Source organism: Megalops cyprinoides, chromosome 18, assembly GCF_013368585.1.
Source record: "Megalops cyprinoides isolate fMegCyp1 chromosome 18, fMegCyp1.pri, whole genome shotgun sequence".
Taxonomy (NCBI): domain Eukaryota; kingdom Metazoa; phylum Chordata; class Actinopteri; order Elopiformes; family Megalopidae; genus Megalops; species Megalops cyprinoides.
This window is the reverse complement of record NC_050600.1, coordinates 18,441,494-18,455,733: the sequence shown is the minus strand read 5'-3', so window position 1 is coordinate 18,455,733 and position 14,240 is coordinate 18,441,494.

The window sequence follows — 14,240 nt, the reverse complement described above, 5'->3', positions numbered from 1 at the left end:
TGTTGTTGTTGTTGTTGTTGTTGTTGTGTTGTTTTGGTCTTAATAACGTATTAATGTCATTCCGTCTGAACTAAAAGATGGCAGGCTGCCTGGTAATTCATCTGTTTGTTCTCTGATGACATCTGTCGAAATGTGCTCCTCGCATATTACTACACGCCCTGTGGGAAATTTCCAGTCTGAGTAGGATGTAAGTGATTTCTTAACTGGGGCACAGGATGAGGAAACACTGAAGGAAAAGTCAGAGGCCACTTTAATCTCCATTAGGACGGGGACCGACGTCTTTGTGCAGAGTGACTCTGAGGGCTGCGAGGGGGACTTTGTGAGGAAGCTCGCGCCGGGCACGGCCGTCCACGAGCGGCGCGGAGCGCTTCCTCATTAATGTTGTAAAGCAAGACCTGTTTACTCTCTCTCTCTCTCTGATTCGGTAAATAAATCTCCTTTCACTGGATAATGAGCATGTGCAAGCTAACCATTTCGCTTCTTGACGGGACGGTTCATGCCAGAACTGTATGGAGCAACTGTGTCAGTAAATCATGCAATTATATTCCTGCTCTTGCATTAGCAGACTTTAGAGTAGCTTGTTTTTCACAAAAAATTGTTTGATACCTATGTTAATGGCAAGAAGATGAGTCAGGAGTTGCATATTTTGACACGTAGATACTGTTTCAGGAACTTTTAGAGTGAGATGCTAAGAGCATTTTAAAATGCCAGAGACCTGGCTCTCCTAACAGGAAAAACGGGAAAGTTCATTCACCCGAAAAACAGACATTTGCAGCATCATCATTGAAGTTTTTGTATCACTTGATCAGCCCTGACTGGCCTAGCAGTGGCCAGACCTGAGCTGTGTGTGTGAACTTAAGTCAGACGTCTGGTGTAGATTGATCCATTTGTTTGGAAGCTGTTCAGTCATACTTCCCTCTCATTACTGACAAGGACTGACAAAGATCCACAAAGGCAACTGGCTAATTGCTGCCCAGCCATCCAGAGATAAGAAATAAAGACCTCACTTCAAAACTATCTTCCCTTTCCTGCTCAAACGAGTGAATTATACGTCTGATAACCAGACAAAGAGCATTTAATGAGATTTCCATTTTAGTCACTTGTCTATAGGAAGAGTACAAAATGTAAATATTATTGTCAAAACTTTTTAATGCTCAAAATGACTCATACTAACATATAAGAAAAACATTTTAAAGCCATAAATAGTAAATAATTTCAAAATGTTTATTTGAATTATACATCTGAAACCGTCTTGTAGTCTGTCTTAATTATTTGGAAAATGCAGTGATGCATACAGTATTTATTAACTGTATTCAAACTATTCTAACAGGCATAAGGAATAAAGACTGACCACAACTGGTCACACCCGCATTATATTTCTATGCAAGCACACTATGGCAGCCCTCCAAAAAGAGTGAGTTAATGAGGGCTGGGATGTATCCAAAAATAAAATGTACAAAAAAATCATACATTGATTTCATCTACGTATCTCTTTTTGCTTCACTTTTTAGAAACGGTAACTTAGGACATGGATGGTGGCCATATGTGGGAGTAACTTTATCGTCAGTTGCGAAGTTCACTGCTAGGTTTTGCAAAACACGCATAGTGTTGCGGGTGAAGTACTTACAAAATGGCGTGAGCATGTCAGCCTTGTCTCCAGTGGATGGACTGCAGCTGTGGCTGAGCTTGGTTGCTGTCACTGGCCTTTGTGCTGAATCTGAGCCCATCTAGATTCTGTTGGCTAGGTAAAGCTGGCAGAGCATGCAGGGAGGAAGTAGACTTGGAGAGGGGTGCGCAACAGCAAAAAAGGAAGAAGGTTTTTCCCTTTTCGAGGGAGACGGTTCATTTTCCAGAAGTTAAAGTGTGTGAACTGTTACTCCCCTGGAATTTTCTGGTTGCTGGTAAAATTGAACAACAGCCCCCAAATGGTGCCTCTATTTTCTGTTCTGGTTACATGATTGAACATATCTTTATCTTGGTGGATATAGTAGTGCATATATGGTAGTGCATGGGCTTACACAATTTGCCATAGTTTTCTAGGCTGTCTAGTTGTAATCCAACTTGTAGAGATTCTTGAATGATGTTGTGCATGTACTTTCTGGTCTGGTCTGTCACTGTAGCTTGTATAATTTAGATAACTTCTCTTCTCTTGTGTTGGAAATCGCTTTGAATAAGAGAGCCTGCTACTTGCATGTAATGAAATGTAATATTTATGGAAGTATTTCCACACCATTTCTTCTTGGTATTGATTATTGGATAACAATTTCCATAAAGGTCACAAACTCCAATAGAATGTACAGCATGTTGCCTGAAATAATAACAAAGTCTGGGTATGTTTGCATACATTTCATATTGTTCTATGACTGTGCAACATGAGTGACATATGATATGAATCACATGCTGAAATCATACTTCACTGCAAAATTTTACAGATGACATGTTGCTCTCTAACATAAGGTTCAGTAGGTATGTACATTTAAAAGCTATGTACCACCTTCGCTGCTGAAAAATCTCTCTATTCCCTTTCCCTGAGTGACTTATTCTGTGGCACCTGCACATGGCATTCTACCTGCCTAACACATGTGCAATTAATGCTGTCTTGATTTTCACCCCCCCTGCAAACAGCAAGTTTTATGGTTTTTCAAAACATGTACAGGTGCCTGTCCTGAAACTTCAGAGCCATGTATTTGCTTTTGAGATGTTGACAGGTCTTTCAATTTCAACATCTCACTTCTCTGCTGTTCCTGTTTCCAGTTCCTAGAATACACTGTTAACCCGATCACATTACTTCTACCTGTTCATACAATGGATGGTGGATCGTTTTTGCTATTTTATGTATTTTTAATTACTATTTTAAGTATTCATGTCTTTCTGTGATCAAGAAAAGTATAACTGACAGCACCATTTGCAAATAGGATGTGCTACAATGTAAAGCCAGGAGGGAGGTGGAGCAATGCATTCTGGACTTTGTATGGTTAGATAGCCCCAATTAAATGGGAAAACTATGAAATGACTGTAGATTACTTTGTGTTATGAATTAATAAAACAATTTTTGTTAAAATTTTATATAATTTGAAAATATGTATTATTGCCTTCTATAGTATAGGTAATGAAGAACACAAATTTACACATTAATGGCTTTGAATACATTTTGGGGTACACGATAGCCTGTTATGTACTTTTAGTGGTATATTAGTACTGAAAAACCCATGCCACTAACTGTGTGTAAGCTTGCAAAGTTCTTTCATCATGATCTGCCTAATGGTTTGTGAGTAAAAATAGACAAGCTCAGATTTTCCTCAACAGGTAGTGGTGCTGATAGTGATATCTAGCAATTAGGCAAAGACGGCATTACTGAAGCATTTAATCATCATCAAACCTCCTGTCAAACAAAACTCTTGTTCCAAGAGATAAGGGTAAGGACTGCACCTCTATTTCAGTCTTTTTATCACTCAGTTAGCTATGCTGTGTGTCTTCAGATAAATACACAAACTGAAGCATTCTCATCTCCTTAAAAGAGTCAGACACCAGACATCGGTTAGGACACTGTTCCCTATGTTTTTTGTCTTTAGCAGGCCTCCTGAGATATGCCCATATATTTCACAACTCTTCAGACTAAAAGCATTTTCAGCTCCAAAATATTTTAAAGCTGACATTCTCTATTTTAGCCTCAGCGTATTACAACATCATCCAAGTGTGACCTTTTAAATTTTACACCTCGAAAAGCAGTGGAATACTAACAACGACTAAAGATTGTGTCTTCAAAACATGCTGAGTCATTGACAAAATAGCTTTAGTGGCTTCAGAAATCGGATTAATTAAATTCTCATTCATTTATGTTTTCCTCTCTGGTAAATCCAAAATGCACGCTCTGTTTCAGCTGTATGAGCTCAGACAGTATCGCCCAGAGCTCTCCAGATATCTGTCTCAACAACCTGACACAAGTGCTTGAATAGGAGGTATGGGAATGTCAAGCAGGAATTTCCTTTTATGAATCAAACTAATAAAGGGTGCATAGCAGACATTATGTTTCATCTTTTTTATTGTTTATATTAGAAATAGCTTCAGTAATATAAGATACACAACTGTAATCCATTCTTTTATTTTTCTTATCTTTTATCCAAACATGTGATGTATTCTCGAGGAAAGAATACACAAAAAAAACTTGACCTCCTTGCTAATAAAACTAGATAAGCCATGACTAAGCCAAAAACAATTTGGGTATGCTCATCACCCCTCCATGGTAACAGAAAGATCAAAGAACTACTGTATAAAAATATTAAATATTTGATTCATTTTTAAATCAAGTTTTGTTCCTCAGCAGCCTCTGACATGATGGATGACACTCAGAGGGTGAAAGATTTCCCCTGGACATTTGTGAGACACAGTGATAGACGTCACTGCCCGCTCACATGTGGTTTAGGCCGTAAGTCTGCATTGTGTCAACACTCTGGGACGTTCCCCCGCTGCAGCAGCTGCGGGTGCGTCAGGCAGACCCTGACTCATTTGCCTTTTAACCTTTCAGCCGGCAGCACCTCCTTCTCGGTCTTCGTCTGGCGTATAACTCACACCTCCATGTCCAGACTATGGACTCATATTTGCAACGTGCAGTGTGGTTGGAAAAGAATGCTGGTGAAAGACGATCGAGGCTGAGAAGCTGACTGCAGCGTGGTGTGAACCAAGGCGGCTCGAGGACGCGGGACACGGCAAACGTGTTTGTCAGTGGCGCAGAGGTGAATGGTGCAGAAGTCACAAGATCAGGCAAGATCAGAAATGGCTGCTTTCTCTCCACAGTCACACTGAGGTCAACTTGCATTATTCTAAAAAAAAAAAAAATCATTATTTATTTAATTCTTTTTGATACCAAATTGATTTTTGGGTGGGGTGTAACCTTAAGTGATTAAACTTGGTGTCAGAGGCAACTTCCTGAAATAAAATTGTACTAACTGGACAAAGCATGCGCCTGCTTTGTCAAATATTAGAGAAAGGACTCAGTGGACGTACAGCGAGCTGGAGCCTTTGATCGCTCTGTGCAGGAAATGAGAGGGTGCTCACTCAGTCAAGGCTGTGTGGAGGAGGCCGTGTCGATGCTCTCCTTGGCCGCACAAGGCATCAGTCTTCATTACCACACAGCACAGTAGGCTGAAGGGGTCATAACACATCACCATATTTTTACAATGAAGAAATTACCCATAACCCGCACGCAAACCTCCTCCTTATTCTGTGCTACCAAAAGTGATGTGAGTCATCGCCACACGGGACACTGGAAATCTGTGTTTCGCTGCAGCTGAAAGAAATGGTGCTATGAGAGGAGCGTCTCCCGAGCTGCGTTCCCGTGAGGGGTATGCCAGGGGTCCTCACCTCAGGCAGAGCTGGAACACCTGTCTGTCCGAGCCTGGCGTGTGAGCTTTTGGCAATGGGGGAAAGAGACGTGGCGAGCCTGGACGAATCACAGATTCCACTGCCCCTCCCGGGAGAGGAACGGCAGTTGCCACGTGCCTCGAGTTGGACCAGCCTAAATGTTCATACCATGTTCACTGAGAGATCCAGTCTCACTTTGGAGAGGCTCTGTGGGAGGCAAATTTCTGGGCCTTACATCTGAAGTTAAAGAACCGAACCTTCCCCATATAGGTCTCTTTGTGTGTGACTTGTAAAGGAGGTGAGTGAACAGCAGCTGAGCTCACTAAAGAGATGAATGGTAATGGTGAGAATGCGCAGGAGCCCAGAGACCTCCTCGAAGTCCTCACTTTGTTCTCCTCCATTTCAGTATCCACCCGCAAGTATCCAATAATGTCAATCAGCCTGGAGGCCAGCCCCCGTTCTGGACCCAAAGCACTTGGGATCCCAAAGCCGCTTTTTTTCCCCATCTAAAATTCACCACATCCCTAAGACACTTTATCGCCAGCTGGTTCTCATATGCAATAATCCCCTCCCTCTCTTTGTTTTTAAGGCCGGGATGTTCAATTCCCCGTTTATTTTCTTGGTCGCGAACCGTGTTTCGCTCACGCTTTGATGTTAACCACATGGGCGATGAATATGCATTCGTTAAACGGCTTTATCGTTCCCTCCACGTGTATTAAACGTTTAGCTGTCACATGACTGGGCTGTCCTTTCTGATCTCCGCTTTCGGTGTGAATTTAATTTAAAATGCAGTACCCCTTCTGTGGTTAGTCTATTGGTTCAGCCTCCCATGACAGAGAGTCAATCCATGGCTCCAACACTAGCAAGCTCAGGAAAGCCCCCTTCATAAGAAACAATAAATTTATTAGTATCTTAATGGTTGTCTAAAACATCCAATGGTGTTCTCTCCAAATTAGACAACAGGACATGCAGTCATGTTATTTATCTCTAGGCCTGGAATTCCCAGTCGGCCCTCACTGAAATATGACATTTTGACAGCACCTTTCTGCCACCTTGATTTGAGCACAGCGGGCATAACAATAACAAAGGCAGTGGAGAAAGCAGGCCCTCCTGGAGGCAGATAATCCCAGCGAGAAAAACACTCCGGTGGGAACTTTGATTTGCTCACATCTGCAGGCTAATTATGTACTCAGTGCATTAGGGAACTTCCTGCAAATACCTGTCTGAACAGAGCGCTGGACTACCTGTGCTTACCATAGGATCTGCAAAAACATCTCATGTCTTTTTGCTGATTCCCCACCACGATGCTCAGGTTTTCACTGGCCTGGCTGTTTACAACTGAGCTGATTGAAGCCAGGTGCATGCGTCTACAGCCCTCCATATTCTATATATGTTACAGAGCACTTGCAGGCAGAAAGGGACAACAATGCTGATGATACAATGAAACTGAAGATACAATGAAATATGACAAACACACTGAGGATTCACGAAAATGATGTTTTTTATTCTTTTTCCCCTTTATGTGACCGTTCACAGAATTGACAATTAGTCTCATCTCACTATAATAACCTCTGCACTCACATACATCCAACTGCTGTTTTTCACAATGCAAGTTCCACCATGCCCAACAGTGACATAAGCACTGAACGGAGGACAGGTAAAGACTCTGCTGACACCATCTCAATGGCTTATACTGTAGGTGCCTGACAAGTCACACGGTGCCTGAGAGAGAAGAGATGAGGAAACCCTGTCAATAAATGCACCCCTACCCTACCAGCACAAGGAACTTGTCCTGCAGCTGTGGGTCATTTTTGGTTGACGTCATGAGGCTCACATGCACTTTGCCAGCTGAGCCACTCGGGAGCCACCCTGACAATGATGCTTACATTGAATAACTGACACAGAGAGGGTGATGCAGAACTGCAGCCTGCTATGTCTTACATAAGCAGGTGGTTCCACGCGGCGAGTGTCCCACGCTGCCATGTCCCTGGGGACAGAGTGAGACAGTACCACTCCGGCAGGGAAAGACACGCTATTCCTGTCTGCCTCTCCACAGCTGAACTAATATTTGGGTAACATTTCCTACGACAAATAAATAAGACTTCTATTAGTCCTGAAAAGGCATGTTATTGCTTGATACAGTTGATTTAATTCAGTTTGAAAACCATGGACATTTTGAAAAAGGTCCAGGACATGTCTGTCTCTCTCTTGCTGGGCCTAAGTAGCATAAAGTACATGACTTGCCTAATAATCATTTTCAAATCGCTCAGTGGTCATTCATTTGTTGCCAGTGAGAAAGCTACAAGAGATTACAGCTGCACGATGGAGAGAAAGAGAGGAGACGGAGAGAGAGATAGGGAGAAAGAGAGATGGCAGGATTTTGTAACTGAAAATGGCCAGTATATTTATTAGTAGTACACAATAATATACAGTATGTCTCTATTTGTATACACACAAACACAATACATTTATTCATACTAGAGGGAACACAAAAAAAGGTTTTGCTAATATTTAATTTGAGTTGATTGGATTGAAAATCAGAACAGAACAGTTAAACGCAAATATTATCATGCCAGTGGTCTGTTTATGACACTAGCTCTTACTTTTATTTGTTTTTAAAGCAGGACCATAAACTGAAATAGGACATTAAAAATCATACAACTTACCGCGGTGTTATGTTTGTTAAAGTGTTATCTTTTGGCACAGCTTGTGTGTCTTTATGTATTATTTGAAATACTGTTTTTACGACGATTATTAAAAAAACGCTGGAAGGGAAAACAAGGGCATGAGAAACTGAGGAGGACCTAGAGATTAGCCTGCTGATTATTTGTTTATTTGGATTTTTGCCTTCGACACAGAGACCACACACGCAGTATGGGGAGACATCTGTGATCCTTTTATTAAGGGTCGCATTGACTGTAAACACCGCCAAAGGCCGCACCACAAGTTTTATCTCCACTTGCAGATATAAGTGGATATAAACTTTCCATTTTGCACACATCAGACCTGGCTTGTGAAACCTTGACAGTAATTCTTAAGCGTAATTCTGGAAATGTACACTCCATTAAAGGAGAGAGACTCCTTGAGCACAGACATGAATGTGACATTAACTTTAATTATTCAATTCAAATTAGTTTTGACGTTTCACTTCTGGGAAGTGCAGAGAAAAACATCTAGTGAAAGTGGTCTTGGATATAGGACTCTGATAAAGGACTTGACACATAAATGTACACAGAGTCTGCAACTATGGAATCAATCAGGTTCTCGTAAAACAACCTGACGTTTCTCCGGAATGATTGTTCCGTCATGCACCATCCCATGTCTCAAATGAGGCATATTATTTTGATTATAATGAAACTTGACTAATTTCAGCCAGATGTGAACACTCCGTTGTTAAGGGACAGGATCACAGTGGAGCCTACCCTTGTCCATTTCCCTCTCTTTATTGACGGTGCTGTTTTTTAGTTAATAATGTCGCACAACTTGCATTAATTAACAATACATGCAGGTCTAAATGCAAAGCATCACTAATTAAAAAAAAATCAGAGATCCAGGCAACAACCAAATGTATGCCTGTTATTTTGTCAGATGGATCCAATGAAGAAATCATTGGCGATGAAGTCCACAAAACAGATAATTGCTCTTTAGAGTGGTGGCAGTGAAACAGCAGCCTCAATCCAAGTTTCCAAAGACCGTAATCACTACCAAACACATATTAACACAGTTGCCCACATGGACCATAAACATGTCCTATTCCCTTGTGAGGATCATCAGCATGCACACTCCAGCCATGCACTCACAGCCCTAATCAACAGGGCTGTGGGCCTTCCAGACTAGAAACAATCAATTATTAAACTAATGTCATTTGTTACAACCATTCTCCGCAGCCGTCACTGCGAGTGATACATCATGTCGCTGGCTCTGTTTATCTGCCCCGGTGATTAATGTACTACAGGGAAATCGTCGCTCCGATATGTGACACCCGCCCCCCCCCCCCCCCCCCCCCCCCCCCCCAGAGCGACATCCTCCACTTTAGTCTGGGCGGGGCAGCGATTCCCAGGGGCCCCACACTTCCCACCATTCGGAGAGGAGCATGTCAGGAGAGGTCAGGGGTCGACGGACAGAGACCGTCTGGCAATGATTATGTCACGGACGAACAGCTCTGTGCAATCACCGCTCCTTGCTGCGGGACGGACCTGTGTTTGCAGTTTAATGCATTTTTAAGTGCGTGAGGTTTGAAGAGTGAAAAGAGGAATGATATGTTTTAAGTTAAGCACGACACAACAGCGATCGCTTTAGAGTGGTTTTACAAAATGCTTTTAAAAGGATGTTGAAAGAGTCCTTTTGTTCTATACATTTTATATGGGCTTTTTGTTCTACATATTTTATATGGGCTCAAGTTCAAGAGTAATTCAGAGATGTTAGAGACAAACCACAGACTATTGGAAGAAGAAATGTTAAGAAACAATTAATATGAAAATAATGGAACTCAGTCAAAAAAGCTTTTGGAAGAATCAACACCATTAGTTAAATGCTACAGGCCAGGTTGGTGGTCTAGTAGTTGACATAGTAAGGCTGTGGTGTCAATCCCTACTTAATGCTTTAAAAAGTTTCCACTCTGTCTAACACTAAACCTGAAGGGCACTTACACCTACTCCGTTTGATCATTTGATTTGAATAGAACTGTAGTTTAATTAATTTGGAGCTACGTTTAACTCTGTTTAACTACATTTGCTCTGGTTGTGACTTGATCATACCACAATGTTAACTTATAACAACCTATCTATAATCTGGCACTATAGAGGGGTAATCGTGGATATTTTGGAGCGCAATAAGAAACAAAATACATTCTGTTTCAGCTGGAAATGAACTGCTCAAAAAGACACCAAGCTGCAGTTGGGAATCGTTTCCAAAAATTTTGGGGGGCATATTTACACATAAAGCCGCTTTATGCCACAAGCACCCAGATAAGATCAGTCCTGGCTCATCTTTGGGGTCACTCCATGCCAAGAGGCCACTGTCCAAGAGCAGGCCCTGGTCAGGACCTCTGCTCTTCAAAGCCTCTGAATCTGCCCACCCTCAGGGCACAGCCACCGTCTCAATCCACAAAGGGCTAACGCGCAAAAGGGGACTGCTGCAGAATTATCAAAATCAAATTAAACATCTGCATTAGATACCATATGCCCCGTCTCCATTTATTGCATTACGTCATTTAAAGCCGAGTTTATTAGTTTCAGAGTGCAAAGTGAAAGCTGGTTTCCCTATGTTTGAACTAAACACTCTTTCAAAAGGGTGCTTGGTCCCTGTAAATCTAAGAGTAGCTTGTTTGAATTTACTCCATTACTTGTGGCCAGTTGTACCGGCAGATTCCAAACGAAAATACGGCAGACACAACCTTAACATATGCTTCCAATAATCAGGACTGAAATGCAATAAAAGAAATCTGAGCTTGTGTCTCACAGAAGAAATGAAAATACTGATCTGGAGGTTAGATATGAGAAAAAAAAATTATAGCTGCTCTGGATGCCAGCATACTGTCATCGGTCACTAAAGTGCTTAGCTTAGCTTTTGCTAACAGCTTATTTTGCCTTTTTTTTTGATCAGGGGTCTGGGGGGAAGTGTGAATGGAGGCAGTGGCACCGCAGAGCTTATGGAGCCAGAAGCAAACGGCAACAGGAAAGGTCCTGAGCCTGCTGGACTTTCGCACTTTTAGAGCTATCATCGCAAGGGTCATCTGAGGCCTTTGTGCTGTTGCTAGCGCTAAAGACATTTCCCCTGTTGAAAAACATACAGATTCAGTTCGTTGTCCGTCATCACGCTGCGTGTTCGGATTGTTCAGGTGTCCCACGGATTCAGTGCAACTAACAAAGTGATACCTGTGCAATGGGAAGGCATTGTGGGACATTACAGTGCTTGCCAATGCTATCCAAGCTCAGGTCTAACAAACACACAGTATAGTATGTTAATCTTGTGGTCATTTGTTATTGGAAAGGAAATGGTGTAGTGGAAAGTGCATGAAGAAATACAGCAGATGAAATGAGTGGATCTGCTGAACAGGATGTATAAAGTTGAGCAGCATGGAATTTCTGCAGCTCAGAAGTGGGGCACTTTGCTCTATTAATTTATTAACATTTGAGTGCTGAGATAATGAGATATAAACACCATTCACTGGAGTTTAGGTCACAGCAGTCTCTGGTGAGAAAACGTTTTAAAGTTGGCAAAATGCTGGCATGTTTGGTTTTGTTTGGTAATAAAAGGAGTTCAAGATGAGGCAGGCATGGGTGTTTGGTATTTGTTGTAAAAGTGTAGACTATAAATGTCTTAGGGCCATACCACCCTGAACACACCTCTGATCTTGTCTGATCTAAGAAGCCAAGCAGGTTCAGGCCTGGCTAGCCTTTAGAAGGTAGACCAGGTGCATTAGCTGCCAGTGTCCATACAACCCTGCAACTCTCAGGTGCCTGATGACTGATGCTTCCCTGTAAGAACCTTTGAGAACCTTGCAAGGCTGAAAGGTGCTATACTGTATAAATGCAATCCATTGGTTTCTAGGTCAGTGTATTCATATGTATTTGTACAACATGACAGATATATAACATCTCAAGTCAGAATCATTGTTTTATGGCTGTTTCAACAGCATATAGTGGCTATGATGACTCAGGCTTAAAGACATCTCATGAAGAGATATATAAACAGCATCCAGACAGTGAACTGTACATAGAGTACAGTTTAATTTGGATTGTTTTAAAATGTCTAAGGTGTTGTCAGTATAAATGGTCATATTCCATTTTATTCAACAATAATTTTCCTCATTTCTATGTCTCCATAAACAAGATAAAACAACAGTTTGTTTTTTTCAATACAGAATTGCTCCTGAGTTAAACCATGGGCTGATTTTAGAGCTACATTGCAATTTCAAAAGTGATCTGTTTGTGTAAATTCATTTCAGTAATTACACTGTCATCCTTACATCCTGTGGCTGTTTACTTCATGGAATAAAATATCCTGCACTCAAATATGTATCATCATTAACGGAAAAAAAACAGAGAAATCTAAACAATTTACTCTAAAAAATGAATTAGAACTAATTATATAAACACATCAACAAGCAAAGGATGCCTCTGTCTCCAACAGTGGTCTGAGCATGTGATAAATCAGGCTCCAACTTTCTGATCACATCTGAGTTTTCGACAAATATTACACTGGGGTTTAATAAACACATTAATATTAACATTAATATAGTATGTTCAATATGCAACAAAAGATCACTGGACTTGCTGAGATTTTAACTCCTGTATCTTTGTATTCTATGTAATTTGTGATGTCTTCAAATGGCTGCTGTCTTTGTCTAGAATTTATTACTCAGCTTTTGCAAGGCAAAGACAAATTTCCATTTTCAACCAAATGGACAATCAAGTGGAATCCTGAATTTTGAATCTTTCATCAAAATTTTCCTGACTACCTTTAACTAACAAAATAATGCAAGTGTTACTTTCCTGGTTGGTTTGGTGACCTCTAAACAAGCCAAACTATGTTTGAGAAGCAAAAAAGTAACACCTGCACGTAGCTGTGCATCAAAATTTAAGAGCAAATGTTGATAGCATCCATGCCTTAAAAGTAATATTGCATATAGAATTTGGAAAGCATTCTCAGAGATATTAAGGGATGAATTTGCCATGCCATTCAGTATTCCAGGGATTTCCTTGATGAATCATTATGGCTGTTTTGTAGCTGATGGAACTGATTCCCACGCTAATTGAACTGATTCATGCATGAAGATTCAGACCAACCTGAGAATGCAGTTCCTGCCATTTTCAACTCTAAATGACTCCAGTTTTCTCTGATTCTCCACAAACATGGGAACTGCAGCCATTGTTACCTCAGCGGGGCTGACCTCAGGGTTACTGAGCACAGGCTCCAGCTTTTGTCTAGATGTAGCTGTCATGTGCGTTCTTCTCCACCTCTGGCTCCACGCTGTCTAGTAAACGAGCCCCAGTGCTGGTCTGCATGGTATGCTGTGAAACACAGTCATTATTATTATTCTGTGTGCTGGCTAATCTATTTATGCCTGTGTCACACAGTCTCTACTGCTTCCAGTCAGATGCCTCAGATGCCTCCTCTCATTAGGGGAATAGAAGATGAAAGTCAGTGTGGGCCGTGAATAACTCCTCTAAAGCCAGGTATTCTAGACAGCTGGACAGCTGCAACCTTCAATCTCAAAGTGGGGACAGTGCTGAGGTTACAAACGATTGTGTTTCTGGGTATGATTAAATTCACCATCCCTCATCCCCCCGAGGGATTCCTCTAAGGATCTGGGAAACTGAGTCGACTATCCCTACAGGTCGTGGATCTTGGTAGGGAGGGGGAGGTTGTTTTCGTTGGACGCATTTAATGCGACCATGTGTCTTCACTGGGGAAACAGCCTTAAAAAAGTGCCGTGATAGGGGGCCCCAGAGGTTGGGCAGGGTACGCAGTAGACCTGCCCTGTAGCTCTGCCCCCACGCTGCACAGAGAATGCTTGGGGGAGGCCTTTCCAGGTGGCTTCCCAAATGAAGAGACCTTCAGGTCACCGCTGATTTTATTTTTTTTCCTGGTTTCTACCACAACAGACCCTGTATTTATTTTTGAAGGACAAATACTGCCAGATCCCGTGTGCTCAGCTCATGGGCCCGGAAATGGATTCTGGAATGTTCTCAGATGGGAAAAGGGCTGGTGAGGTAGGGGACGTGTTGTGTAAATGCCACTGGGAATTTCGCCCCGGAATACAATGTTTTCCAGGCACAAAACTAAATGGCACACAGTCTCTGAGAGTACAATGAACAAGATGGGTAGGCCCAAAAGGTCTTTATCATTGGGTTGTTTGGATCTGCACAATAATA